This window comes from Vulpes lagopus, chromosome 24 (genome assembly GCF_018345385.1).
Source record: "Vulpes lagopus strain Blue_001 chromosome 24, ASM1834538v1, whole genome shotgun sequence".
Lineage (NCBI taxonomy): Eukaryota > Metazoa > Chordata > Mammalia > Carnivora > Canidae > Vulpes > Vulpes lagopus.
Window position 1 is genome coordinate 46486246 of NC_054847.1, and position 26508 is coordinate 46512753.

The window sequence follows — 26508 nt, forward strand, 5'->3', positions numbered from 1 at the left end:
GAATGATGGAACTAGAAAAAAATCAAGCCTTTTACATAGCCCATATCTGGGCTCTTTCCTAGAGAGGTGGCTTTACTTTCTGTTCTCTGATTTCTTGATTGAGTTTAGTCATGGAAATACTGGGACTAAGGAGTGAAGTCAAAGGGAGAAGCTGTTCTTTCACATAGAAATAAATATTGAACCTAAATTTATCACGCATCACTAAACACATCTGTTTCTGTAAAATATCAAATTCACTTTCTCCCATTGTTTTTGCTGTGACACCTATATTTCAGTTCTATAATATACTTGTCTCAGCACTGTGATTAATTCTGTTATGTTTATAAATGCCATTCTTCATTTAAAATATTCACTGTGTTGGCAAGCAAGATGTTAGGTCAGAGTTTGAGTCTGAGTTTTCTTGCCTTCAGTGTTAGCACCCTTACTACAACTCTGTTTTGCTTCCCTTAAAAGGAAAACATTAGTCATATTTGACAGCTCTCATATTGGACCATGATGCCTAATCCAGCATACCAAGTGGCACGTTCAGTTAAACCTACTTAATCCTGCTTTTATCATATCACTCAAAGCCAAATTATTAGGTAGACTAGTATGAAGTAAGATCCCCCTTTACTTTCTAGTTTCTGAATAAAGAGGAGTCCTATAAAACATTTAGAAAACAGAATAGTCTGTCATAATAAAGGGCTGCATATATAACACACAAAACAAGAAACTGTTTCAAACCTTTCCAAGGAGGTTGAAAGCTGAATAGAATTGGTGGTTTTACAGACCAAGAAGATACATTCTCCTTTGACTTGACTGGTTTGTATGGGAAGTCTCCTCTACAGTTTAGGACCTCTGTCTCCATTGCAAATGCCCTAAGGAAGTCAAGAACATGGACTGTGATAAGAGGAATAGGGAATAAGAGTCCTCATGCATATTTGCTTTCAGTTTCACTATAGGAAGATCAGGGTAGTTATAAACATTGTTATTCATGGCAGGATTTACTTTGATGTAGTAACAAGAATGGTACACATATGTAAATAAATCCCACAGTTACTGCTAACACATTTAAGGAAACTTCTTACAGGCATTTTCAATAGTTAATATATGTAGATCGATACTTAATACGTGTTGAGCAGTCTTCCAAGCAGCTTATAAATATTAAAGAGTGTATGTGATAATTCAGTAAGAATGGTCTGTATTAGATGGTTCAGGCAATGTTATAGTCAGGACAATAACGGTGATGAGGATGATGATGGTGATAATAATTACAATAAAATAATGTATTTAATAAAAATATATTAAGGGTGCTTGTATTGCTTAAATCTAATTGCTTACACTTCATCTTAATGCAGTGAATTTCAACCCTGGCCATCTTCTGAAATCATGGGGAAGTTTATTTATTTATCTATCCATCTATGTATTTATTTAAAGCATATTTTTAGATTTTATGGAAGTTGCAAAGATAGTATAGAGAGCTACTGTAGATCCTTGACAGAGATTTCTATAATGTTAATACCTTGTATCTTCACGACACGCTTATCAAAATTATGAATTAAGTTTGGCACAACACCATTAACTAAACTACAATATAAACTTTATTCATGTTTACCAATTATTCCACTAATACACATTTTTCTGTTTCAGGATCCAATCTAGCCATTTAATTGTTATGCCTCTTTAGTCTCTTCCAATTGATGGCAGTTTCTCACTTTTACTTCTTTCATGACTTTGACATTTGGAAGAGTATGGTTAGCTTTTATAGAATGTGCCTTAATTTGGGTTTTCTGATGTTGTGGTCATAATTAAAATAAGATTGTGGATTTGGTGGGGGGAAGTGCCACATAGGTTGAAATGCATTTCTCATGATGTCATACTAACAGGTCATGCGACCAACTAGGCTTCTCATAGGCCAGTTAACCATGACCACTGGGTTAAGGTAGCATCCAGCTGTCCAGTTAGTTTTTTACTTTCCATACTCTGCTTATGAGAAGTGAGTTCTACCTTCATTCCAGGAAGGGTATAAGGGAAATTAAACCTTCTAGAGGATGGTACATTAAAGAACTACGGATAGATCTTAAAACCATCACCATAATTAATACCCATAATTTTCAACATTTATAATGTTCCAAGTATTCTACTAAACACTGTCTGTAATTTATAATTTAATTTTCACAACAGGCATTATGTTTTTTTTTTTTAACCTCTCTAGTTCAAATTTCTTTTTATCCCTAAAATTTATGAACCATCTCTTTTCCAGCAATTATTTCCACACGCCATATATTTTACCCACACCTGACTGCATGCTACTACCTTTCTCTGGTTCTACGTCTAGTCCAAAATTAATAAACTCAATCTACTCAGATTCATTATGGATCTTGATCCTAATCATGGAAAACATTAAAAGCCCTACAGTTTATCTTTAATGAAACAAAAAACAACAACAAAATAAACCATCTTCACTTCCCTGACTCAACAATCTTACAATACCTGCACTTAACATTTCCCCCGCCCTCTGTCCTGTTTCACTTACAGAAAACCTCCTCCAAATACTCATTCATACTCACACTTTTTGCTCCCTTAGCATCTGTCTTACGCAAACTGCGCCCTGGCTTCTATCTCCACCATGTCACAGATTGCCTCGTTCTGTGTTTCCTATTTCCAAAGTCAAAGGTCAAGCCTCAGCATTTTACCCAATTTCTAGGAGCATTTTACAGTTTATCATTCTCTCCTGAAAAGACATCCCCCCACCTTGGTTTATACAATGCTCCCTTTCATACTTCCCATCTTTTCCACCTGTCACACTGCCCGCTCTTTTAAAGTTTTCTTTACTGGCCACTTTCCTTCTTCTAAGCTTTAAATATCTGAGTTTCTTTTACTACAATCTTGACTCCCCTATCAATTCTTTTCTTTTTTTTTATTCAGATCAAAATCACAAAAGTAACGTCCCAAACCAAATCTGTGAATTTCCTCTCTTAATTGCACCTCACCTAGGCTTCTGATCTCAATGAATAGCATCATCATGCACTCGTTTGCTCAGATTACATAACTAAATGACATCCTTGACTCTTCTTTTCTAGTAACCAATATCCAGTGCATTACACATTCTATTGGCTCAACCTTGAAAATATCTTCTGCATAGAACCACCTCTCACTTCTTCCACTGCTACTATGCTGGCTGAATCCACAAATACATCCTTAATAGACAAATTACTTTTATCTAGGCAATCTCCTAACTGATTTCCCTGTTTATGCACTTATTCCGCAGTAAGCTCTTCCCCATGGATAGTCAGTGTGATTCAGTAAAAACACAAATAACTTCTTTATACTACTGTTATTAACGTTCTCCAAAATTTCTTCTTCTTCTTTTTTTAAAGACTTATTTATTTATTGGGGGGAGGGGCAGAGGAGGAGAGAGTCTTAAGCAGACTCCATGCTGAGCACAGAACCAACACGGGGCTCTGTCTCATGACCCTAAGAGCAGGACCTGAGCTGAAACCATGAGTCAGACAATTCAACAGACTGCACCACCCAGGCACCCCTCCAAATTTTCTTTTAATCCAAAATAAAATTCAAGTTCTTACCATGATCTATGAGACCTTATGAACCCTGACCTCTGGCTGCCTCACCCAGTATATTTCTTCATCTTATTTCTCCTTGCCTTTATTTGACTGGGAGGAGTTCCTATCCCATCCCAGCACTCAGTGCCTCCTTCACCTGTGGATAACATCCTTTGCATAGAAATTATCATGACTATACTCCTATACTTCTTTTACTGTATTGTATTCCACAATTATAACTTCAGAAGGGTCTTCCTTCACCATCCTATCTAAAATAGCACATGTCTATTAGTCTATATCCCCTTACTAACTGAATTTTTCTTCATTACACTACCACTATTTGACACTACGTTACATATTTTCTTTTTTTATGGTTATTTATCTTCACAATAACGTAGACACCATCACAGCTGTGATTGTGTCTATTTTTTTCTAGGCTGCATGCCCAGAGCCTAGGAAAGGTCTGGGGCACAGTGAATATTCAATGGATAGTTGTTGCATGGTTTATTAAATAAAATTTTAAAATGATGTAAATAATAAAACAAAATAAATATTATTATAAAAATAATAAAATTATTAAATGAAATTAGCTTTATTGTTAGATCCATGGTTACCTATTGTCCCTGCTTTACTTTCTGGGTTTTCTTTTTCTTGCTTTAGCTGTGTCTGATTTAGTTCTCATCCTCAGTCTTACTATCCTGCCAGCATCTAAGGGGCTCTAATGAGCAGGATTTGCCTTGTCATATGGTTCTTTTAGAGATGAAATCTGGCTTCTGAAACTTGGCCTCCACTGGACTCATGAATGACTGGTGTCTATTCACAAAATAGGCTATACCAGTACCTCTTAAGACTTTTATAATAATTAAATGAAAAAGGCACATGAAAACTAAACTAAAACTCCCTCAGAAGCCACTAGCAGATGTCTTTAGTGAGGTAAGTTTGCAGAGCAAAAATCCAAATCTCTATGATTAATTATGTCCGTTAGGTAATATAATGTAAACAAAGCATCTTATGTGGTGTTTTGGATACTTGGTTGTTCCTTTTAATATCACTTTCTGCTTCATACTTGTCTCACTTTCTTATTTTCCTCTTGGGAATTCTTTTGCAATAAGAGCTAAAAATAACTCTTAATTTTTTTCTTCTTTGGAATATTGTATAGAAATGGTACTTAGAATTTATTTATCCTTAAACTCCCACTGCAAGCTTACCTGATTCATCCATCTACATAAACTTAAGTATAATGTTTTGACCTCATTCAGAAATGGGTTTTCTCTTCAAAAGTGTTTTTCTAAAAAAAAAAAAAAAAGTGTTTCTCTTTTGTGAATTTTAATTTCCTTTAATAAAACGGTAATAATTATCCAATATTTATAATCTCTACTACTATTTGACTGTGTGTCTATAATGGTTTCCATTATAGGAACAGGCTTAGCATAATAAATGCTACATGATGTCTCATAGCTAGTTTGACACATTTATTTTAGTACTTTAATAAGTCATGCCTACCACCAATGACAGTAGTACTAAATCAAACACCAAGATTTTTTGGTGTGCTGTGATATTTTACTTTAACATTTCATAATGAAAGATATTCTGTAACTTAAATATATTTTTCATTACCACCCAAAGCAGATTTTTATTCTTTTAGCACTATCTGAAGTATTCTGTTTGCAAATGTCATTTTAGATAAAGTTAGCAAACAATTCCTGTTCTATGAGAACAAGTAGACCAAATAAAAAGGGCATAATCATAACTCAACTGCTATAAAAGCGCAATAAAATGAATTAGATCAGAAGAAGATATATGATAAAATGTTTTGATATCAAAGTTTAGAGACAAAGTTTCTTGTTTAACTTTACTTTTAATTGGCAACGTGATATTGGAAAGTTTAGTTCATGTTCAGGTATTTACACAGTTTATATATCTGATTTTTCAAAAAAAGATTTTATTTATTTATTCATGAGAGACACGGAGAGAGAGAGAAAGGCAGAGATACAGGCTGAGGGAGAAGCAGGCTCCATGCAAGGAGCCTGATGTTGGGACTCTAACCCGAGAATCTGGGACCACGCCCTGAGCCAAAGGCAGGTGCTCAACCGCTAAACCAATCAGGTGTCCCCAAATATCTGATCTTGAGTCAAAGAATTTGGTTTTGTTATTGTAGTTAAATTACTTTCTTGAGATCCAGTTTTTCATCTTAAAATGGACAGGGTAATGCCTCCTTTCTCAAGATATGTATGAATACAAAATGTGACATCTATGCTCACTAGTTTCCTGATTCATTTATATATGCCATTTTACTTCCCTAAAATTATTAATAAATATTAAATGAGGGTTTTAATCAAAACATATTTTCTAGTGTTATATTTTGGGAACCACTATTAAATTAATAAATGGCTTAGTGGTTAAACATGACACTGTAAAAAATACAAAGGCTGTGTTATAGTGTTCATATAAACCTCATGGTGAAAATCAAAAGCAAGTGAAATTAAAAAATTTAAATGCATATATGTAAAATGCAGCTAACTATTTGTGATTTAATTACAGTAAAACAGTGACTACATTAAATCAGTGTTTAATTGAATTAATGTCTTGAATGGTTTTATTAAGTGAATGTTTAAATTAAAACCAATTGATTTATTAAACCAATTAATTTTATTAAATAATTTAAATAATAACTTCATTGAAATCATGATTTTAGTATTATATGAATTAAATTAATACATTTAATTGATTTGTAGTTTTAGTTATATTTATTTTTAAAATACTTTGGTTTTATAATGGCATAAGAGTTGAAACCATGAATATCTAATGCTGCTTTTATATATGAATATTTTAAATAACATTATAATTATTTTTTTTTTCAATTTGGCAATGAAGTTTCTATCAAATTTTCATATTTTAAGAGAGTTCTAGAATATTACAATTTACTGCCAATCCATTATCTACAGACAGTTATGTTTTTAGTTCATCCTTAGGTATTCAAGACAAAATTTCTAGCTTTTGAGCAGTATTCTGTAGTCTCTGTTTACAGAGATTGTTTGAAAAATATGCATGCATTTGTTCATTTATTCTAAAAACCAGCATCTATTATAATTATATATAAAACTAGATACTTGAAACACAAAGGAAAGGACAGAATTTCCGGTCTCAAGTAGTTGCTTTCTAGGTGGTGAAAGAGAAGAGCCTTTGAATTTACTGCAGAATTAAAAGAATAATGGTATTTTGCTTCTCTGCTTTAAACTGGCTCTACTATGTAAGGTCTAATAAGGTTGTATCTCTAGACCATCACTATGCATCTGTATCATCACTTGTTTCAATCCCTCTGATCTCAGACAAATGAGGTCTCTAGGATTCAGATATTGGCAAGAGTATTTTGTGTTGTGTTATTTGTTTTGGTGTTTTTTAAATTAGCAGGCAGTACTGACTGCTGTAATGCTTTTCCTCTCTCATATGAACTCTCTGCATTTATGGATAGATTTCTTCTAAATTATTATCTGTGGAAGGATAAAGGACAGAGGACACAGAGGTTTCCTTCCCAAGAAGTGCATGTTTGAGATCATGTTCACCCCATTGTGTTGCCTACTTAGAGCTTTCCTGGCATTGCCATGGTGTTCATGCTGCTTAGTATGAAGATAGAATCAACCAAACCTTCAGATGACTTACCCTTTGGGTGGTGATGACTTTGGATCTCACGTGATTCTAAACTTTTCATGGTCAGTATGCAAGGCTTGACAGATGTTACATCGGCTTAGTTATCCTTTTAGGGCTTTGAAATATATTTTAGGTGAAACAGTCACATTTTGTGACCAAAAAGAATAGAATATGTATGTTCTGGTTTTAATGAAAATGAGTGTCATGTACACTGAAACTTGTGCTAACTGACCTCAACTTAACTAATTCCCTTGATCAGCCTATGCACTCCATTTCTTCTGTGAAGCATATGGAATGATGCTCTTGGCAGGCTGTGTTCTCACAGCTCATGGACCACTCTCTAATGTGTTGGTGGCCTCTGCTCTTACCAGTTGAGCTGTGTGTTTATTGAGAGTTAGTCACATTTATTCTCAAACTGGTTAATGCCTGCTGTTCTTGTTATTGCAATTATATAACTTAATTAAATCTTACATGAACCAAATAAAAAGAAAGAGAATAAGTGTTTCTATAAAAAAATACTGAGCCCTTTGGAATTCTTGATAAGTCATGGCACTGAATATAAAGTTGTTCAACTAGTTTGCTGTACAAATATGAAAGCATAATAATGTGCACATACAACACTTTAAAGAACCCTGAACTGGAAACTGCAAATGATGAATTATGGGTGGTTTATGTTGGAAAGATGAGTCAGAACCCCCATCAGCATTAATATTACCAAGGAAATGCCCTTATATTGCATAAAATGCTGCCATTTTGTTGATTAAATGCATAGATAAATGTTCTTAGTTAAAATATTTGAATTCTCTCCATATTTTTCATGATTCTCATCTTTAACCAAGTTTTGGTGAATGATCTATTACCAGTCCATATATTCTGAATAATAGATCATACTATAAACAATAAGGTGGATACAGAATAAAAAGAATGGATGGAGAATGCACAGCTCATTATGATTAATTAAATGAAACAATTCCTTTTAAAACAATGAAAACAACAGAATTTGGAAAAAACATTTTCACCAACATTAACTCGACTGACTACTTAAAGTGGAGAGTGATGTTTGGAGACTGCACTATCTCCACAAATTCCTGTAAGGATAGATATTTGGAAATCCATAGCATTCTGGAATTTGAGCCACAGACATCACATTTTTGATGACACTATCCTGATACTTTTCTTTATTATATGGTTTATCACTGTGTATGTTGTATACATAATACAAAAGATATGTGTCTATAAAATGTATACTTATACATGTTTGTATTTTTAAAAATATTTATTTCTTTGGAGTGGGGAGAGAGAGAGAGAACACAAGCAGGGAGGAGGGACAGAGGCAGAGGGAGAAGCCAAAGGCAGTCCCCTGAGCGGGGACTCAATGCAGGGCTCCATCTCAAGACCTGGGATCATGACTGGAGCCAAAAGCAGATGCTTAATTCACTGAGCCAGCCAGGCACCCCATGTGTTTGTATTTTATGTATATTTTCTTCATTCTATAGGAGCAGAGGTTTTAGTATGTCTACTTCTTATTGAACTCAATGTTTAAATGTAAAATAAATTTAACAAAAAACCTATAAGATCCCCAAGAAAGGATTATTTCAATAAAATTCAAGAATGCTTACAGAAACCTTGCACAGTAAACTCAATAAATATAACTTTTTAGAAATTATACTCTATAAAAATACTACTCATTAAAATAATAAAACATACATCACATCAAGAAAAAGAAGGCCAGTGAGGTTATTAATAATGAATTATAAATAATAGAAAAATTCACAAAATATTAAAATCAATACACCATCTTTGTTTTTTATTTAAAATTAGGTCAATTACTCTCCCACAGTCAGTTGTCTGGAACATGAAAAAAACATATCTCTGTAGTTCAATACACATTTATACAAAAACAAATAATTTTTGTTTTCGCATTAAGAATCAATGAAACAAAATACTTATAGTTCTTAATTTCTACTGATTTGATTCAATATATATAATCAGATAATTGTATCTTATATTAATAAAAAGTGATCTTTTTTCCTGAGTTAAACAATAGCGTTAAATTAGTGTTACTTTTGTTAGTGTTATTTCTTATATTTGTTTTTTAATAAACCCAAGTTTCTAAAAGGCAAAAGATGTAGGAGCTTAACGATTAGATAAATGTGCACTTCTCTCAACTTGTAATGCTTTTTTCTGTATCCTGTCAATGTTATTGAAATTTTATTTATTTATTTATTTATTTATTTATTTATTTTTATTTTAATTTTTATTTTATTTATTATTTATTTTTGAAATTTTAAAAGCTTCCACTTAGTGTTAACTATATGCTTTGGAATACATTTCTAAAGTATAGCATATGTGCTTAGAAGTTTAGAGGTCAGAAATATACAGTTGTATAAGCTTTTGCAAAGTGAACACACCCATGTAACTAGTATTCAGGTCAAGGAAAACACTATTCAAGTGATCTGTAATGCCTCCGACTACATTAAAGTCACTACCCAGTGAAAGGTGGATACTATGCTTACTTCTAGCACTAAAAATTAGGTTTGTCTGTTGGTAAAATTCATATAAATAGAATCATGCAGCTTTTAATGATTGTGCCTGAATTTTCTTGCTTATTGTTTGAGATGGATCTGTGTTGCTGTGTTAATGCTAAATCATTAATTCCCATTACTGTGTAGTATGCCACTGTCTACTATTGAAAGATATTTTCTTACTTCCAGCTTTTGTCTATATAAACATTTTAAACATTTTAGTATGTATTTTAGTAACAATTTGCATGATAAACAAAGATAAATGGAGTGTTATAACTGGCATATTGATTTGCTCAATGAAAAATCATAATGTATTTGTCAGTAAAATTAACTCACTCTTGTGTCTTTGCATTATCTACAAAAGTGTAAATAATACATTTCTTGTACATTAATCTAAAAATACTTTTTGTATTAGGTTAGGCAACAATTCTCCAATATTATTGTTCTGATTAATATCACAGTGTTATTAGCATGGGAAGCAATATCTGCAGAAAATCAGAGCACATGCCATAACTTATTTACACTAATTAGGGAAGCCTCAGATTTATCTGAAGCCCTTGACAGTTCACTTAGGATGTTACATCTATGCCAGATACTCCTCACCTTACATGAAATATTGATTAGAAAATATGTTTTACTTCTTTAGTAAGTAAATTAATGTGATATTCCTGTGGACTTGCATTGCTCTATGCTATTTCTGAATGATGGCATTAATTAAGCAGCACAAATTCATCTACAACTGACCAATCTGGGAAATTATGCCTTCCTTGCTGTATTATGAAGGTCAGAAATAAAGGAAGTGAACTGACATTGAATTATTTCACTTTCATTTTTACTCCAGATGGAATTTAAGAAGTTAAGTTTCCTAATAAGCAATGTGCACTCATGGTGGGGAGGGATGAGTGTTTTGTGCGTATACAACTAGGCATCGTAAAGAAAAGGAACTATTAATAACAGTGTCCACAGGCAAAAATACAGTGCAACCAAGCTTATGATGTGTAACTCTGGTATTCTGGAGCATCTCAATTCATAGGAAGTACTGAGCTAATTAGAAGAGCCATGCTAAAAACTATTTCTTATTTACAAAATCATTAGGCTTCCCATTATTGAATTAAGGTTTCCTTTTCCCTGTATCTTCCTTAGACTTATTAAAATTTACAGTTTTTTCAAGGTTATACAAGATTATTATTTGGATCAGCTGAAATAGCTTTGAAAAAAAGATGCTTAATTAGTCTTCTTTTCATAAAACAAGTGAGTGTTCAGGAAACTATCATTTGCCATAATGGAAAATAGTTATCCAAGGTGCACCTCTAGGGAATGGAAGGGGAAATTTCTTTATAGTTGTAATGAAGTTAAATACAAACTAGAGAAACAAATAATGGTTTCTATAATAGTGAACATTTCATGACAACTTGAAAAATAGCATTTTGTCACAGAAAGGTATTTCTGTTAGCTTCATCCAGCTAGTCACAGACTAATTTAAAAAGTAGGCTGACTACTTCCTACATGAAAGTCACTCAGTTATGTGCTAAGAGTACAAAGAGGGGAAATACATGTTTCTCTTACTCTCAAGACTCCAAAATGTCATTCAAAAATATAGTTCATAATCAGATAATTATAGTTCAGTTCTAATGATGCAGTCCAATAGTAAGGTTATGGATAAAGGTTTCAGAATTCAAGAATATGACATGTTAGAAAGTGTTTTCAAAAAGCAATATCCTAAAGCTGAGTATTAGCTAGAGGGCTAGTAGAGAGGTTAAAAGTACAAGTTTTTGTGGGGTTTTTTTTTTTTTTTTGGTTTGCATTTTGTTTTAATTGAAATATAGTGTTACATTATATGTATGTGTAACACACAGTGTTACATTAGTTTTGGCTTACAACATAGTAATTCAGGGCAGCCCCGTGGCGCAGCGGTTTGGCACCACCCGCAGCCTGGGGTGTGACCCTGGGGTGTGATTCTGGGGACCCGGGATCGAGTCCCATGTCGGGCTCCCTGCATGGAGCCTGTTTCTCCCTCTATCTGTGTCTCTGCCTCTCAGTCTCTCTCTCTCTGAATAAAATAAATAAATCTTTAAAAAAAATTAAAAAAAAAAACATAGTAATTCAACAACTCTGTCAATTATGCTATGCTTCCCACGAGTGTAGCTACCATTGTCACCCTACCTTATAACATAAGGTACAGGTTTTGATGTTAGACAGATCTGAGTTCATAATCCAACTCTACCATTTAGTATCCCTCTAATACCTTCTGCAAAATGCTAAACCTTGGTTTCCTCTTCTACAAGAGTTGATAGATCACATGTCTATAGTAAGGATCAAAATGATAAAGCGTATGAAGGACTTACTTAACAAAATTAGTAGCTCTTTAAGATGGCCAAGCACAATTCTAAGCTTGTTACATGGTTAATTTATATAATTCATTCAACACATCTAAAAATAGGAAGTATGATTAGTCCCATATTACAAATCAAGAAATAGAAGTACCAAGGAAGATATTCAGATGGCAAATAGGCATATAAAAATATACTCCACAAAATAATCATCAGAGGACTGCAAATTAAAACAACAATGAAATATCACTACTCACCTAGTAAAATAGCCAAAATCTGGAATACTGACAACATCAAATGCTGGCAAGGATTCAAAGCAACAAGAAATCTTATTCATTGCTTTTGAGAATACAAAATGATATAGCCAATTTGGAGGATTCTTTTGCACTGTCTTATAAAACTAAACATACTCTTACTGTATGAGCCATTATGCTCCTCGATATTTACCCACAGGGGTAGAAAACTTATTTTCATAAAAAACCTGCAAAAATATATTGATAGCAGCTTTATTCATAATTGCCAAAACTTGGAAGCAACCAAGATGCCTTTCAGTAGGTAAATGGATAAACTGTGGAACATCCAGACAATGAAATATTATTCAGTGCTAAAAAGATATGGGGTACAAAGCCCAGAAAATATATGAAGGAAACTTAAATGCATGTTACTAAGTAAAAGAAAGCAGTTTGTAGAGACTACATACCAAATGTTTACAAGAATATGACTTCTGCAAAAGGCAAAACAAAGAACAAAAACTATGGGGATAGGAAAAGGTGCTTCTCAGGGGTTTGGGAGGAGATGATGGGGTGAAGTACAGAGGATTTTTTTTACAGAGGATTCTTAACACAGTGAATATACTTTGTATAATATTATAATGATGGATACGTCATTATATTGGTTTTCTGAACTCATAATATGTACAACACAAAGAGTGAGTCCTAAGGTAAACTATGGCTATTCACCCAAGGTTAGCCTATGGTAAACATTGGGTGATTATGATGTGTCACTGTACGTTTCTAAGTTGTAATAATTATATCACTCTAGTGAGGGATGTTCACAATGGGGGAGGCCATACATGTGTGAAGGCAGGGGTGTATATGGCAAATCTTTGGAGTGCGTGACAATTTTTGCTATGAAACTAAAGCTACATCGAAATTGTAAAGTTACAAGAAATTGGCATTAAATTTAGGAATACATACTAAGAAAGAAGAGAGAAAGGCAACTTATGTATGGTAGATTTACTATTTGAACAAAAGAGAGTCTCTATCTAGAGCCTGTATTTTACTGGATTCATTCTGTTCACTTCATCTTTAGAACCTGTCACATAACTAAGGTATGTATTATTGGTGGTAGTGGTGATGATGATGATGATGATGATGATGATGATGATGATGATGTTGGATTAGTAGGGATTAGCTAGTTCAAAGAAACAGGATGGGGACAGTGATAGTAAAGTGCTTTCCTAGCAGAAAGGAGAATAATAGCAGAGGCGGATAGGAGCAGAAGCATTTATATAAAAATGAGATGCGTCTAGGGTCCCTGGAGTGTAGAATGGTGGGGGAAAGGTATATCGCATGGGTTCATGCAAATTCTTACATAAATTGTTAAGGAGTTGAGATTTACTGTGATTCATAGGTGTTTTAAATAAAAGAAATTAGTTACTACGTATATAAATATTTATATATATATATATATATACACACACAAAGAGAGGGAGAGGAGAGAGAGAGGAGGGAAAAGGAGAGAGAGTCAGAATAGCCTCTTTAAAGAGCTAAGTCTAGAAAATTATAGGTGATACATTTGAGAATAGTGGAAGTAAGCATTCCATTTAGGGGACTGCGGAAGAACTCTAAGAAAAATAAGAGAAATGAATAAACTAGGATTTACTGGTGGAGAAATACATGTTAAAAGTTTTGGAGAGAAAATCTGCATGTCTTGATAAATTAATGGCACTTGAATAACTTTATAGAGATGGACTATATACATTCTTTTATTAAAATCCCCCCCCCGTCTGAAATCCACCAGAAGTACATACTTCCAAATCCCTGGCATGAAGAGAACAATGATAATGGTGGTGATGATTTACTTATACCAGATTTTTTTTTCTAGTTTCATGAATACTGACAATATAATAACTATCAAAACTGTTAAGGAGGATAAGGGTTAAAGAAATTTTGAAAACATTAGCAAAAATAATCAGATTTTTGTCCTTCAAAATTTCTTAGACTTCTTTTAATATGCAGAAGCACATGAATTTCACTGTATTTTCTAAGCTTCTTTGATAGTATCCCTGATATGGTGGTGTGTATGTAGACTTTAGAAAAACATCATAGAACATTCTCACTGGAAAAATAATTCATGTTTATAATTTATCCTCTGTTCCTTTTTTATCTAAGATACTTTTTTTTTTCTCAAGTTCCCTTTATTACTGGTTTCTTCTTATTCTTCATTTCCTATATCAAATGTCACCATCTCAAACAAAAGTCTACCTGGGTAATCCTATCTGAGGTACCGTAAGTCACCTTTTCTCCCAGATGTTCTATATAATTTCACCTTATTTGCTTCCTTCCTAATATTTCAATATTTTTCCATTTATTTGCTTGCTTACTGTCTCTTTCCACTACATACAATATAAACTTTCTGAAAGATTGTGTCTTTCTTATCATGCTATTTCTAACACTTCAAATGGCAAGGATATAAAAGAAATTCATTAAATATTTGTTAAGTGTATTAAATAGTGAGAATACTTTTAATTATAAAATACAAAATAACTTTGAAACTGCAGAAATATATCTCAAACACCAATCTTCATGAAATTTTTGAGTTCTCAACCTGCAAATTCTTGACTTACTCATTAAATAATCAAGACTCTAGAATTTGTTTAATGTAGTATTCCCCCAAATATTCACTAATAAAAATGTTCCACGGTATTGTTAATTAATACATCAAAAACATATCACATTTTAATGATACTTTTTAAAACAGATTCACTTTTTAAAAATGATAGTTAATAAAGAGACAGACACTTTTTCTAAGAGTGCTATTTGAACAGCAAAAACTGAATTTGAAATATCTTGTGATGATGAAACTAATCGATGGCAGAATTTATTCTTAACGGAGCCACAGGAACACATAGTTATGCTGTGATTTTCAGTACCCCAGGGCCCTAAAGAAAGATCCTTGCAGTAAGAATACAAATCGACTTGATTTTTATGACACCCAAGGTGCCTATGTTTCTCCTCCAAAGTTTTAAAAGGTGTTTGTGATTTGAAAAAGTTGACAACCAACATATGACAATGTGAAACATCTCTGAGTTTCCCGTTTCTCATGCTCTCAGACCCTTAGAGCATTGTAGAATTGATGAAACCCCACATCAACTTTTAGAAACATATGTACTAACAGATGAAGCTACAACTGAGATGTTTCAGGATGGTGTTTCCTGAAGCTATCACACTAGAGTTTCTCTTGTCTCCGGGGTCTATACAGATGTTAATTTTAAGAAAAAAAATAGAAAAATACTATAAGTAAATTAAAATTACTGAAAGGTCTTAGCTCGTCTTTTGGCTACAGTTATTTTCTTTTTGAAAATATATTTATATATAAATATAGACATGTATATATTCTACTTTTACTGAAAGGCGGGATGGTATTGTTGAAAAACTAATTAATACCTGAAGACCTGAATTCTGGTTGAACACTATTCCTAATTGGGTGAATTGAGGAAGTCATAAAGAATACTCTTGAGTCAATTTTGTCTCAATATGTTCATCTATAATTTCGAAGAACGCTGATTCTTTATCCACTATAGTCAGCCATGAGTCTAAAGGGTGAATGAGGATGATGTTGATTCACTCGAAGCATTTTTCTTAAGAGTTACTACAGTCAAGACATTTTGTTTCTCACTGTAAAAATAGGCAAAAGCACTCGAATATTCATTCATGTCCTTATTGAGCCTGGTTACCTCCTGCTGTGTGTTAGGCTTTGTACTAAGTAGTCAAGATGTGAAATAGGGTCAGGAAAAAATGATTTCCAATCTAATGGGGAGTTTTTTTTTTTGTTTTTTTTTACATGGATTTTTTTAATTAAATATCATTTCATGATGTTATTTACACCTAACACACATTTAAAAAAAAAATAAGACATGCCATATCAGCCATGGAGTTAACGAAATATAAGTATCCACACAGAATATATTCTAGGGTGACTTCATTTACACAGCTTCTCAGAGAAACATGGAGTCATTTTTTTTTCTTTTTCTTTTTTTTTGCCTATCAGCCACTGTTGGGCCAGATTCAGAATTCAAAAGAGTGCAGGGTGGAGGGTCTCCAACACTATCCTGATGGATGTCTTGTATACACACAGTACCAGCAAGCTGGCTGGTTTCCACCAGAAAAGCAGTGGAAATGTCAATCTCCCATCCCTACCCAGCAGTCAATTGCACACTATAAGAACCCCATGTGACCCTCCAATCTAAGAGGATTTTTTTTTCTTTTTCTTTTTTTTTGCCTTTTTTTTTGACCCAGCAGTCAATTGCACACTATAAGAACCCCATGTGACCCTCCAATCTAAGAGGATTTTTTTTTTCTTTTTCTTTTTTTTTGCCTATCAGCCACTGTTGGGCCAGATTCAGAATTCAAAAGAGTGCAGGGTGGAGGGTCTCCAACACTATCCTGATGGATGTCTTGTATACACACAGTACCAGCAAGCTGGCTGGTTTCCACCAGAAAAGCAGTGGAAATGTCAATCTCCCATCCCTACCCAGCAGTCAATTGCACACTATAAGAACCCCATGTGACCCTCCAATCTAAGAGGAGATTTTCTCCTCTTTTCCTCCCTCTCTCTTTCTTCTTTCTTTCTATATCTCAAGTATTCTCTCCCCATCTATTTTATTTAACATGTCTTCAGAACAGTATATATAAGATTATGGCATTCAGAAGTATAAGAGTTATTTTATGTCTGGGGTAATATAGGAGTGGGAGAAGGCAGGTGTTCAAAGAAGACTCTATGGAGATTGTGGCATTTTATCTGGATTTAAAGAGGTTAATACACATCTATTATATTAATCTAGGTCTCCTAAAATGTAAATGTACCATAGGCATTCTCAAAAGAATAATTTCCCAGTGAAAGAAGCAATGATGGATCAGTAGTTTGTTAAATTATTTCCCTCATATTTTGAATTAATATGGCACAATTAATAGTAGAATATTCTAAAGAGTTCAATTGGGGGTTACTACCTGGCACAAATGAGCAGTTTGTTGTAGCTATGTGGAAAAGGTAAACATACAAATTATTAATTGCTCACTGGTGATTATAGTTTACCATGTTTTTATTTCATTTTCTTCTCACCTTGAGGGAAGAACATATTCCAGTTATAAGTGGAGAAATAGACAACATCCGTTCTCATATTCTTTCATTTGTTGAGACTTTGTCTACATAAAAAGGAAAAATTGATGGCTTCCTTGGAAGTGCAGTTCTGAATATGCATAAAAGGAAATTAGAATTCCTCTTACCCAGCAATCAGAACTTACAAAGACTGTAAGGACAACTTGATTGTAGTGAAGAATAAATGGCCTATAATTTGTATATTGTGAAAGCGTGAAATAAATAAATTTGTGGGTTGGCATGAATGTATCTGTGCTAATGAGTTTGTGCCATCCTGAATGTATCTATGCATTTCAATTTTATGATTATCTCATTTTGTTGTAGTTGCTTACCTAATGGTTTAGTATTCTACATTAAATGCTTCATTGTGGAACCCAAACATGTTATTCTATGAAGACTAAAATCATCAACTGATAAGCTCTGGACAAATGATCTTACTGCCTTAATTTCCCAATGGAAATTTCACAAAGTATCATTTTATCTATTCTATATCTGTAAATACTAAATTTTTGTATAAAGAGCACTTGGAAAGTCAAACTCATTACTCCAGTATTCACCAGTATTTCATTGAAAAGAAAGGGAGAAACAGTATCAATGTCAGAGGAAGAATAAGACGGTTTGATGTAGTGGAAAGAGAGCTATCTGGGTACGAATATTGGCTCTGCCATTTCAGTTGTGTAATTTGGCAATAAATGTTGGGAAATGGCACCAGTGTGGATGATAATTTTATAAACCTGGCCTTGATCAGACACCCAAAACCTCTAGCTTCAAATATGTATCCAAGACATTGTTGTATTGCCTATAGGTAAGAGCTGCTATCTATGGCTGAGAAGTGTATCAGGGCACCATGTCTAAAAAGGCATCTTCTACATTATAAATAGCATGTAATTATGTTTTCTTCATTCCAAAATTTTCTGTGAGATGCCCTCACACTTTCTTGTTTAAGATGACAAGTAATATGTGGGAGGGAGAATGACCCTCCAAAGATGTCCATGCCCTAGTTGCTGGAAACTGCAAATATGTTACATGGCAAAGGGACTTTACAGATGTAACCAAGATTATAGACCTTAAGATAGGGAAATTTCTCAGATTATCTAGGTGGTCCCAGTCTAGTCACAGGACCCCTTACAACAAAGAAATGCATCAGAGAGATACAGCAGCAGAGTAACTCGGATTCCAAACATGAGAAGGATTTGATGTGTTGTTCCTGGCTTTGAGATGGACCAGTCCATATGCAAGGAGCAAAGTGATACCCCTAAGAGATAAGGGCCCTCCCAGCTGATAGCCATCATGAAGATGTGGACCTCAGTCCTACAAGTGTAAGAAACTTCATTGGCAACAATTTGAATAAACTTGGGATTAGATTCTTTTCAGAGCCTCCAGAGAAGAGCTCTGCTGGCCAGCTCCTTGTTATAAGCCCTGTGAAACATGGAACAGAGAAACTTGCCAAGCTCCTCTGCACATAGACTTGTGAAAAGCAGAATGTGAAATTGTAAACTTATGTATTTAAACTGCTAAGTGTGTGGTATTTTTTTAAAGAAGTAATGGAAGACTAATACAGTGATTTATGTCAATTTGCCAACACATGGAAATACAGTATCTTGAGTAATTAAGTGCATCTTTTTTCCTAATTTGCTCTGTAGTGCTGTATGGTCTAGCAGCAGCTCGGCTAAATGTAGAAAACTATCATTACTAGCTAAATCCTGAAATGTATCCCAAGAATCATCCATGCAGTGCCTAATGAAATATATCTATCTCATTAGCAAATATCTTGGTTTGCATCCTTTTTCAATTCAAACTTCAATAAATCCAGTGGTGCTTGGTAGAAAACTACTCCTTCTCTTGCACAAAGAATACAGTCTACTTTGCCTCATAATTGAGATGCCTGGGCATCTATAAAGATGCCTTCACTGTCCTACAATTAAAGCATTGTAGGAAAAAACCTATATGACTATTTGAATCTCCCATAAAATGGCAGAGCTGGGTTTATAGTAGCAAAGATAATATATTTTTTTTAGATAATGAGCACAGGCCTCTACACCTATGTGCTCACTCATACCTCCTTCACAGGTGATAACCCTTGTGAGGCTTCAGTTATAAAGCGGAGATATGTCCATGCCATTGTAAACTCTTCTATCTTTCTTATTTATGAGCCAGACATATGCCATTATGTCTGAGATCTAATGCTTGATAATACAAGGAGCAGAGTGCAGCATAATGGCTTTGGCCTGCCAGCCCTGCCCATTGGACCAGAGGGAAGGAATCATGATCCCAAGGCAAGAACATACTCATGTGGATAGTTATGGCCGTGTTAAGGAATGGCTATTGAGTAAAAAATCAGGAACTGGAAGCCCTGATTCAGAAAAGTCAGGCCAAGACTTTGTGAACTGGGGAGAAGGTAGAGAGATGAAGCAAGGGGCCACGGAGCTAAGAGACAATGAATATGTTGTAGGCTTAATAGACTCACACTTGGGTTGGGATAATTGATAAGTATTAATTTCTGGTTTTCAACATGTTTCTGATATATGGTTTGGCTATTGTATCGTTTTGTATTGGCCTGGAGGTGAGCTCTTAAACTGACAGAACAATGTTGGAAGAAGCAGCAAGATGTGCTGAGGGAGTAGAATGAGGGTGATTTAGTTGTAGGTGCAGGTTGTAGATTAGGGTGGAGATTAGAAGAGGAGATGGACTCTAAAGGTCTGAGACCCTTTCTATTCAGTGCAGACTGTCTTTTATTGGTGTTTCCTGCTGGGTGTGATGTGAAATGGGGTTGTTGGGTATTTTCAAATTTTAATCAGTTAGAGGTTTATGTTTTAGAAAGGTTAGCATTGTGGTAATGAGAAGTGTTTTTCAAACTTTGAATCAACGGGGCATCCTGTTAAAATGAAGATGTTCATTCAGGAGTTCTGGGGTGGATACTAAGAATTTGCTTTTCTAACAAGCCACCAGGAGATAACTCTGCTGCTGGTCCAGGAAGCACAGTATGTGTGACAAGGATATGGGCACTATATAGTAACATAGTAATACTGGAAATCTTGCATTTGTCCAAGATAGAATGCTTTTCATAAACTAAAGCGATGGTGGTGAGGGGTGCAGAGGAGAGAACAGAATCAAGGGCATATGAAGAAAAGGGTATTCAGTGCATGGTGACCAACAAGTCACCTTCAGCCCTTTAAGTAAAACACCTGACTACTCGTTGGAAGTCCCACATACCTCCTCAGGTAAAGACATTTGCAATGCTTCTGATTGCTGGCTAACATTTTCTACAATGAGCTTGTTTCTGCAGTGGTGCCTAAATGAGGCTAAAAATCTCACTTAGACACCAATATGTCTTTAATATATCCCTTTAACACATGCTAATGTTTTAACTGGGCTTGTCTCAGTTTTAGACTGTCTGCCAGCAATGGAGGCTATAGTTAGAAATACTTGTCATGTGTGAATATTTGATACTGAGAATTCTGAAAACAAAATCTAGAAGACTCACCACACATTCATTAGATGAGTGGGTGGTAAGCAGCTTCTCTGTTTATAGTCTCCTGCTTGCAGATGTTACCAGCGCAGGCCCAAGAGGGTGGAAGGTGGAAGGTTGGGGTGGGGGTTGCTGGAAGGGTGGGTCAGGGGCTGCAGTCCCCATGTGAATAGTCTCCTGAGGTTTTGTTCTGGCGACGTTTCCTGCTCCATCCCATGGTGCCCCTTCTGGATTTTTTTGTGGCCATCAATGTCTAAAATAATCGTTCTACGGTTTATATAGATATATGAAGAGAAATCCTCAGGGTTTGGGATGACTAAACTACGATTTCTGAAAAGACATGTCAAACTTTTTTAGAAAAACAAATTAAAGGTTGATTACCAACCTGTAGATATGGGAATAAAACAGGCTAGGTGTAGGAAAGGCTCCTTCAATAACATTAATTTAGGAGATACCTACTTTTGGTCCTTAAATAATTGTGATTTATAAGGTTATCTAACTCTCAGACTAGCTTCAACAGCCATGCCAATCATCATTTTTACTTTAAAGTCGTAAGATAAAACATGGAGATACTTATTTCAGACTCAGTGAGTTTTTCTTCCATTTAACAAAATACCCAAAGTGGCGTAATGTCTATCTTCATTTCACACCATTTACATTTGGATTATATGGAATTTGGGTGAGGCATTAAGGTTTGATTCATTACCATTTCCTGCAGGTGCTGTGCATCCTTTTCAGACATGTGTTTAAATCTTTTGGTGCATCTCATTTCCAAGTAGTCTTATTATTAGAAGGCAAGTGAGTCAGAAAAGAGGCTTGAGTATGATTTTAAATGCACTAAACTCAGAAGTAATTAGAAAGTCTACCCCTGCCTCTCTCTCACTCTCTCTCTCTCTCTCTCTCTCTCTCTCACACACACACACACACACACACACACACACACACACATTCTCTATCCTTATTCCTACTCCTAACCTACCCCTATCCCTCTCTCCTTCTCCCCATTGTATCTCTCTTCTTTTTTTCTCATCTAGATCAGAAGGAAGGGGCAAGGGGGTATGGCTTCCAAGCTAGGAACCAAGACACTAGGGTATAATAATTTTTTGGTAAAAATCTCTTGTGACTTCTTTATATCGGTTTCTCCAGCAGCAAAATGGAGCTAGAAAATGGATAATTAATACAATTACACACACACACATACACACACACATAGTACATACTAAGAAATATTGCTATTGTTGCTATTGTTGGGAGGACTGGCAGGCTTTCTTTAGCTGGAATACCTTGGTGTTCAGAATAAGTTAAACTTCGCATTTAAATTTCAAACTCAAACTTTTTCTTCTGCCCTTCAGCCACTTTGCATATTAAGTCCTGGGATATATCAAAAACTGCACGCCACCTCTAAGTAGAATATAAGATGGCTATTAGAGACTCAGGTCTTAGTCCATTTAAGGATTTAATGATGTGTCAGAAACTGAAATTGACTTAAATTTGTCAGAGGGAATATATCAGGTAAAATCTGCGAATAGGTCAGATTCAGAATCAGCCAAAGGTTTAGTTTCCTCCTGTCTTATCTCTTCTATGCACATTAGTTTTGACTATGCCCCCCACGTGATCCCCAGGCTCTTTCTTTTTCTCTGTGCCCTACTTTGCCACAAGGGTACCTACCAAGGGGCCTCTGTGGCTGGTTGGTTTTAACATTTAAAGTTATTCAATCTCTTATCTCCTGAAGAATACCGCGTGGTTCCCTTGATTGGTACATAATGAATTGATTGCTAGTGTCTCCACTGGTTATTAAAAGTGCAGTCTTAGGGAAAGGACTTGAATTCTTGATGCCTCAGTTTGTTTTTGTTTTTGTTTTGCCTATGAAAGTCATGGCCAGACTTGCCCCAATCCACATTTTCTACCTAATCAACGAGGAATTGTTTATATGGAGATGCTGATGAGTTCAATATTTTATTTGCTATACATTCTGCAACATATATTTTATGTCTGCATGTGTGTGTGTGTGTGTGTGTGTGTGTAGTTGACTGTTTGCCTACAATACTTTATTTTCTATCACTGAATTTTATATACCATTTAAGATCTGGAGTAGTTCTCCTTTCCTCTTCAATGAGCCTCATTCTGACGTTCCTAGTGGAAGGAAAGTCTTGCCATCTCCCATCCAAATATTAACTAGGCCTGATGCTGCTTAGCTTCAGAGATCAGACTAGATCGGGTATGGTCAAGGTGGTATGGCTGTAGATGAAAGTCTTGCTTTCTGACCAGTATCTTCGCATAAATCTGACAGTCATAATATAATGCTTTATTGTAGAAGATGGATATTCTTTAAAACAATAGAATTACAGTTTTATATAAATTTTACCTACTCACCAAAATAAATTAGAATACATAAAAATAATTAGTAGAGCCTTTAAAACATCTAAAGCCCAGTTATTCAGAAATGAGAATCAAGTTAATATTAAGATAATATTATAGATATGTTTCTATGAATATGTAATGGAAAAAAAAGAGATGAGTATGGATTATAGATACATGCATGAATAAGAGTTGAATAAATTTAACAGTAATTATTCAATTTTCTATTAATTGAGCAGAAAGAAAGGAAAATGGAACAGTACAAATTGCTAAAAGTTACAATAAACAGTTCTTCAGAAAATAAAGGTATTAATCCCTCTAAATTCTTCCTGGTTAAAAAAAAAAGTTTGCTAAGCAATCCAGAACTTATCGTTTTTAAAATTAGTGCTTTGATTTTAGATCTTGTGAAGTTCCAGGTATAAAAAAGGAAAAAGTTTTGCTCCCACACTTTTTCCTACTTGCCTGCTCTCACTTTTCTATTTTGCTCTTCCCAAGCACTATGTTTACTTGGTCGAGGTTTGTAATATTTACCTAGGTTTCTGTAACAACTACACTTAGGCATATTTCTGATTATTATTTAGTAGGAATTCTGTATTCAAGTAGATAATTCATTATTTGTCTATTTCTACTCACTGATTTAAAAAAGTATTTAGTCTTGTTTGGCTCGATTTTATTGTTAAGGAGTTTTTATCAGGAAGACTTATAGGTGTTTTTTTCCTTTATGTCTTCAATGCATAAGCTTATTTATCTACTGCCTAAAGAGGAAAATGAAAATGACCAATATTCCTACCACTTATTCACATTAAATTTTATATATGTGCATGTGGTTAAAAACCAGAGTAAAGAAAACTATAATCTAAAACAGTTAAAGCCTCCTTTCCCACCCCAGTCATTCTCAAAGTTGATATATGTTACTTTTTCAGTTTTTTATATTTCCTTACATGCACAGTGGTATGTATTAACTGTGTTTATATATGTATCTCTTTTTTTCTTTCACACAAAAGTCATTTTAAGCAAAGAAGGATCACATTTCACAATGTTCTTCACCTTTATTTTATAATTTAATAACAGTTCTTTGAAGACTTTTCATGTTACCATTGAAAAGTCATTTAAGTGGGGATCCCTGGGTGGCTTAGCAGCTTAGTGCCTGCCTTCAGCCCAGGGCATGATCCTGGAGTCCCGGGATCGAGTCTCACATCAGGCTCCCTGCATGGATCCTGCTTCTCCCTCTGCCTGTGTCTCTGCCTCTCTGTGTCTCTCATGAATAAATAAATAAAATCTTAAAAAAAGAAAAGAAAGGTCATTTAAGTAAAGGCTTCATGATTATCTATGATGTGTTCATTGTAGTATTTGTTTAAAAATCATTCCTTATTGGTGGACATACTTTCATAAAACAGTGACTTTTCAGTTCCTGTAAGATGATTCAAAATGATACTCGGTACTTCGGTATGTCTCTTAACCTTCCGATAGATACTTTTGTCTGCAAGATTGATTATTTCCACAAGGTATGCTACACATAGATCTGCCAAATACACATGTTTGAGAAGGAATCACTGATATTTGTCAAGAGCTTTGCCTCAGGATTACTCCTGTTTGATTCTGGCCAGAACAATATTTCATCATCTGATAATCTTCTCTTGTAGGGGTTACATTTTTCATGATATAGTGAAAATTTACAATGAATGCTTTTCTCAGAAATCCTAACATATGATGGCCTATGAGATTTATTGGAAAGACTCTTTAAGATAAAACTATTTTAGTCCTTTATTTTCCACTGAATCCTATTTGATAAGAGGAAAAAAAAAAGACAAAGGATCAAAATAGGCATGTACCTTGTAGTTACTAAATTTTATACATATATATATATATTATTTGTATTTATGTCTAAATAATTATTTAAATATAAGACTTGTTGACTATTTACTTGGATATTTGCCCTGAAAAAATTCACGTTACCAGTTTTTAAAAATTAAGCAAATGTGCATCCCCTGCAAGTGATTTATATTTTCTCTTAAATTTGAACAGTAAATTGATTAATTTTTTGGGTTCTTTCATTTTTTTCCAGTATGGTCTGAAAACAAAAGGTTATATGTCTCCACAAACTAAAGATCTCTAGCATTTGTAGACCGGCTTCTCCCCACACATAGAAAGTCAGCTGACAGGAACCAGTTTAGAGCAGGAAATACCAATAACCTCTAGGCTCATGCTCAATCTCTGCCCCAGGAGTCTGGCTTAATTGTGATTTGAGAATTTCTGTATTTGCAAAAATATGCCTTATTTTCCCACAAATCAAGAATATAGGAAGGAAAACTACTTGAAGATGACTTTTAAATCAGTGATGTTTCTTTTTTTTTATTTTTTTTTTTATTTATTTATGATAGGCACACAGTGAGAGAGAGAGAGAGGCAGAGACATAGGCAGAGGGAGAAGCAGGCTCCATGCACTGGGAGCCTGATGTGGGATTCGATCCCGAGTCTCCAGGATCGCGCCCTGGGCCAAAGGCAGGCGCCAAACCGCTGTGCCACCCAGGGATCCCATCAGTGATGTTTCTAAGGACAAAGGCATCTCTAGCCTGATTGGTACCTTGCCATGCTTGAGAAAACAGCTCTACCACAATGCAGGTTCGGCAAAAGAGTAAAATGAACATATTCTTATGCAAGTGTTACAGATTTTCAATATTTAATCCCTCCAGTATTATACATAGTGTGACTATTTTTTTAAACATTTGGAAACACACCTATGTGTGTGCATTTCTGGTCTGGGGATTTTTAGAAACAGAAAACACTGGAGTACTGAGGACCAATAAGATGTCAAGAGACTCTAGCATGGTGTGTTGCTATAGAAGTTAAGGAAACTCCTACATCACTGCACCACTTTGCAGCTCTGTCTGCTGAGACAGAGACTCTGGTGTCCATGGGTCCCTAGGAATGAGTATAGAGAGTTAGAGAGACATCATTAGCTTTTAGGGAAGTTAGCAGTAGGAATGGGCTGAGTTCTCTTTCTAAGTACAGTATTGGAAGAGAGATGGGAACACAGATCAATAGAATATGGCACAAAACCTAGAAACAGACCCACACAAATATGTTAGACTGAATTTTGACAAATATGTGTATAAGCAATTCATTATTCCCAAATAGTGCTAGAGCAAATGGACATCCATAGGCAAAAAATACAAACTTCAAACTAATCCTCATATTTTATTTTACACACTGATTAATTCAAAATGGATATAAGAATATGTGTGAAATATATAGCTA